Source organism: Microcaecilia unicolor, chromosome 2, assembly GCF_901765095.1.
Source record: "Microcaecilia unicolor chromosome 2, aMicUni1.1, whole genome shotgun sequence".
Taxonomy (NCBI): Eukaryota; Metazoa; Chordata; class Amphibia; order Gymnophiona; family Siphonopidae; genus Microcaecilia; species Microcaecilia unicolor.
Window position 1 is genome coordinate 408585137 of NC_044032.1, and position 6000 is coordinate 408591136.

The window sequence follows — 6000 nt, forward strand, 5'->3', positions numbered from 1 at the left end:
CTACACCCTTAATGTATTTTACAAAAGGCTTCATATATAACAGACTTTTTGTAAAATACCTTGAAACCTTTGAATGTACTTACTTAACATCCCTTTTCCAACCTAGATGCCCTAAGAGAAATGTTTTTTTTTTAAATTTAGCAGACTGACATTAGGAATAAGGATTCTTTAAACATGTATCCATATGCTGGTTGTATGAAGATTCTGCATGTTTTATTTGCATATCTTTCTGTTTACAAACTATATCCATGAGCTACTAAAATATATACAGAATATGTTCTGTACTTAAATAGCGGTTTTGGTACACTTTTGTATAAAAAGTATCTTGCTACAACAAAATATATGTATATATTTCAACTGTAATCATTTTTCAAAAATGTCAGATGATGTGAATAGAGGCCTTAGATTTTTCCAATTTCTAACGCTAAACCAATCCTCACAAAAAGCTATTTTTATACTAATATAGTACTTCATTGTCAAAACAATCTGTAACAGGGGGATTCTTTGTAATAAAAGCTAAGACTGGAAATTTTCAATAAAAATAAAGTAATAAAAATAACTATTCAATAAAGATTTTTTCCATAGACACGGTGTGGCAAAATATTCTTTTCTTAAATAAGGCCCTAAGGCCTTGGTCTTCACTGCCAATCCTCAAGGGCTGCCAAACAGGTCAGGTTTTCAGGATATTCTAATGAATATGTATGAAAGAGATTTACATGCCTACTACCACCATTGTAAGCAAATCTCCCTCATGCATATTCATTAGGAATACCCTGAAAACCTGACTTGTTGATGGCCCTTGAAGCCTGGGAGTGAAGACTATGGTCCTAAGGCTTCTATATTATGAAATTCCTGAACCAGGTGAATGGACAAAAAGCTGCTGAAATTTTGTTTGTGTTAACTAGAAGGGGGGGGGGGAGGGGGAGAGAGAGCTGCTTGCTTGAAGGACAAGGCATTTCTCAATAGAAGAAGAGGATGCATGTGTTAATGCCCATTTCCTTGAGTATACCCCCAGTGAGAAGTTAGAAGGTAGGCTGGAAGTGATAGATGTCATCGAAGCATGCTGGTAAGCAGTGATACAGGTCCACAAAGTTGGTGGCTTTCCTTCAGCTTATTCGGATCTAAAGTGGTCCAGGCTTAAAAGTGTGAGGACTATGTGGTAGGCAGAGTGAGCCAGTTATCTGCCAGAATTTACTAGTGTATGAGGTATGATGTTTCATGAGAATACATACATCATTCTTTATAATAAATTGTTAGTTTTTGAGAATAATACCTTTAATCTTAATGCTTAACTATATCAATAATGTTTCAATTAGATATCCAAAGACTAAGACTTTTGGACAGAAAAAGTTGACTACTGATGAATTACTGAATATCATGTATTGGAAAAGGGGATGAAAAAGAATATTCTCATGATGCCACACACAGAGGGAGAGGCTACCATAGATGTTCCACTCATACTACCAATTCTGCTACCAATCAAGGCTTTGATTCCCTCCAGTATATGAGCCTTTTACTTATTTCTGGTAGATCTTAAACTCAAATACATTTAGGGGGTAAATCTATATAGTGTGCTAAAGGAAGGCATGAAAATGGAAGATAGGGGTAGTTGAGTGACAAAATGGGAGTAAAACAGTAGTTATGTGCATAAGTGACCTTAGGCACTATACTATAACTGGACGCTTAATTGTTCTCATGCATAACTCCAAGGGGGCATTCCCATGGGTGGATCATGGACATTCCTACTATTTAGCATGTGCTTTAAAGAATACTCATATTTTTGCACATAACTGCTACATTTAGGTGTGACCATTTACAACAGTGTGTGAAGAACAAGGAAGGATCCCCTATGGAGAAAAATACAGTCCAATAAAGTAGAGAAGGGACATAAGTCAACCAAAACCAAGTAGGACTCCACAGGTAGGTTAAAAAAAAAAAGTCTTTATTGCCAGAAAATCAGTAGGATGGACTTGTTTTTTGGCAATAAAGACTTTTTATCTACCTACCTCGTGTTCTACTTGCTTTTGGTTGACCTACGTCCCTTCCCTACTTTGTTGGACTGACCATGTACACCAGCCATATGTGTGCATTATTGTGTACTTAAACTGGTATTCTATAACAGATTTGGCATGCAAATATGTCATTATAGAATGCAAGCTGGGTGTCCAAATTTTAGGTGTCTAAGTTTTAGCGCCCTTTATTGAATTAACTCCATACTATAATCTGCCTCATGTGCCTTCTATTTCTATAAGCATTTTTTTAACACTGTTGAAATTTTCCTTCTGAGGTTATGCACTTTTGATAACACAACACTGGTAAGTTTTGTGACATATGTAGTGCCTCCTTATGGGTGTCTCTCAGTTCGAAGCTGACCTGGCGGGAGTCCTTCTTATGGGCTTTGTCGATCCTTGAATGCTTCATGCCTGGTGCTAGTGTTAGTATTTGGAATTTCCTGCCCTTTCCTCCAGGAAAAAACAAACCATGAGTGACTGTGAACAAGACTGACAATATATAAAAGTTTATTCAGCTTTTACAACAGTAGGTTTATAAAAAGTACCAATAGTGCACTTAAAACATTGTGATATCCATCTCCTTGAAGCATAAGCATTCAAAGAACAGCAAGAAGCTCTTATATAGGACATTTCTATAAAGCATCAGATAACCATTCAGATAATTTGAGGTACCAGTCTCAACACAACATTACCAGCTAGATAAGAAACCTCTTGTATCTCCCTTCCATGCCCTATGTCCTCCCCATTCTCTTCACTATATGCCAAGTTTCACCCATAGACAGGAGTGTAACTGGACTGGTGGTTGCTGGAAGTCTTGGAAGGATCTGTAATGCCGGACCAGGCCTGTCTCTGCTGCTCTGAGGTTTTGGCTCTGCTGCATCTCAGCTGCTAGGCCTCCATCCCACCTGGAGGAGCTGCTGCTAGACCTCCCTCTAGGCTAGAGGGATCGCTGCTTTATCACCTCTGTGCTGATAGGCTCCCACTTGCTGCTCTGCTACTGGAACTTTCTCCCATCTGGATGTGTCGTTGCTCTACCATCTCTGTGGTATTAGACTTTGTCTGTCACTGTTGTATAGTAACTAAGTAAGTGTAACTAGTTACTGTACTTAAGTAAAAAGTTTGTTACTTTTTCTTGTAAATAAGTACAGGATAACATTTACTAATTTTACTGAAGTAATAATGTTGCCAATCTTTACTACTTTTACTCAGTTACATCTGATGCTTGTAGGTAAAAGTAAAAAGTAAAAGTGGAAGGGAGATGTAAATAAAATGACAATTCCTCAGTAAACCAAATGAAACAGCAAAACTGGGAACAGGATTTTACTATTGCAAACCTTGTCATGCAAACAGTGGATCATCTCATCTTAAATTTTGCTGTTCAGTGAACGTAACCTATAAGAGCAATGGAGCTGTCTATGTTTTTTGAACTGGTTAGTGACCTCCAGCCAAACAGAACAGTGATGGGTTTGGTCACTTTAAAGTGGAGCTACAGCTGAAGCGTAGCAATTCTTAGCGGGTCTTTTACTAAAGATCAGCTTGGGTTATCTGCAACAAGGCCCATAGGAATAAAATGGGCCCTGCTGCAGGTAACTCGAGCTAATCTTTAGTAAAAGACCCCCTTAGTGAACAGATATATATTTCTACCACAGTTGACGTTCTTGCATCAATTCTCAAAAATCTTCACCGTTTATCATCAGATGAAAAATTGTTAGAACCTAGTCAAAACACATCAGTGATATTGCAATCTGGCCTGATTTGAAGGAACTTTTTAACAGAATGAACAATCCACTTTCTGCTAGTGTAACTGTCGAATCTTTTTAGCTGTGCAGGATTAATAACTCACAAGCACACTCGCATAAGTGACAGTCATTTTCAAAAATTTAGTTTTATTAAAGCAAAGTGGATTGAATTGTAGAACAATAAAGTTGTTGGGTAAAAATGTTAATAATATTTGCATTCATTGTATTTGTGGTACTTTTACTTTTTACTCAAAAAGTATTATATTAGGCAATAAGGGAGTCTTTTTACTAAGGTACGCTGACAAATGGGCTGCGCTGGTGCAGACGCATGTATTGGACGCACACAGGTCCATTTTTCAGTGCGCCTGCAAAAAAGGCCATTTTGGGGGGCTGAAAATGGACATGCAGCAAAACTAAAATTGGTGCCCGTCCATTTTGGGGCTGAAACCTTACTGTCACCCATTGATCTAGTGGTAAAGAGGGGCATAATCGAACAGGGCCGGCCATCTATATGGCCGGCCATCTTCAAGGCCGGCCCCGTAAAGTGGCGTCCCGACCGTATTATTGAAACAAGATGGCCGGCTATCTTTCGTTTCGATAATACGGTCGGAGCTGGCCAAATCTCAACATTTGGGCCGGCTTTAGAGATGGCCGGCATTAGTTTTCAGCGATAATGGAAACTAATGGCGGCGATCTCAAACCCAGCCAAATCCAAGGCATTTGGTCATGGGAGGAGCCAGCATTTGTAGTGCACTGGTCCTTCTCACATGCCAGGACACTAACCGGGCACCCTAGGGGGCACTGCAGTGGACTTCAAAAATAGCTCCCAGGTGCATACCTCCCTTACCTTGGGTGCTGAGCCCCCCAAATCCCCCCAAAACCCACTCCCCACAACTCTGCACCACTACCGTAGCCCTTAGGGATGAAGGGGGCACCTATCTGTGGGTACAGTGGGTTTTGGGGGGAGGGGTTTGGAGGGCTCCCATTTACCACAAGTGTAACAGGTATGGGGGGGATGGGCCTGGGTCCACCTGCCTGAAGTGCACTGCACCTACTAAAAACTGCTCCAGGGACCTGCATACTGTTGTCATGGAGCTGGGTATGACATTTGAGGCTGGCATAGAGGCTGTCAAAAAAAAAAAAAAAATATATATAGGCTCACTTCCACTCCTGTCTATTAAAGCCTCCTTGGGCAGCTCTTTCTCCCTTCTCCACCCCCCCCCCCCCCCGAGTCTTACATCTTTTGCGTTTTGCCCGCAGCCTCTCTACAGTCTGCGTGCTCATTTTCAGTGCCATGTAGTGTTCTCCCTCCAGCACCAGCGATTCAGATAGTCAGCCTTCTGCCACCGTTGGGGCCTCTCCTCAGGCGTGTCCCGCCTACTGTAATGCAACATCCTGTTTTCCGCAGAGGTGGGACACCCCTGAGAAGAGGCCCCGAGACTGGCAAGAAGGCTTACTATCTGAATTGCCGGTGCCGGAGGGAGAACGCTTCAGGGCTGTAAAAACGGCCACGCGGATGGGAGAAGCAGAAGAGATAGAAGCTCGCATGGGAGGTGAGAGGACGGAGGTATGAGAGAGAGAGTTAATGCATTGTATGAAGGGTAGGCTGCCTGGACAGGAGAGTATGGCTCCACAATGCACAGAAGACAGTTAAAAGCCCAGGGAGAATCCCGATACAGAGACTTTCTAGGAGAAGGAAGAAGCAGAAGCCCAGAGAGAGTGCTGACAGGAAGAGGCCTGATACAGAGACTCCCTGGGAGAAGGAAGAAGCACAAGGCCCCAATACAGAGGTTCAGGAGAAGAGCAGAAGCTCTAGACTGTGACCAGACTGAGTAAAATTGGATTACTGTGAAAGTGAATTGGATTAATTGTGAGAAGGCCCAATACAGAGGTCCAGGAGAGGAAGAGCCAGAGCTCTAGAAGGTGTGACCAGAGTAAGTACACACTCTCTCTCTCTCTCTCTCTGAACTCACTCTCACACTCTCTCTTTCAGACAGACGCACACACACACACACACACACACACACACACTTTCTCTCTCTCTCACACACACACACACACACACTCACTCTCTCTCTCTCACACACTCACTCTCTCTCTCTCTCTCTCACACACACACACACACACAAAATATTAGAACAATAAGGGACATGGGAAATCACATAACTCAAACAATAACAACAAGGTACAAATTCTAAATGATCTAATGCTGTTTACACAAAGAACATAGTATATAAAAGCGTACTATA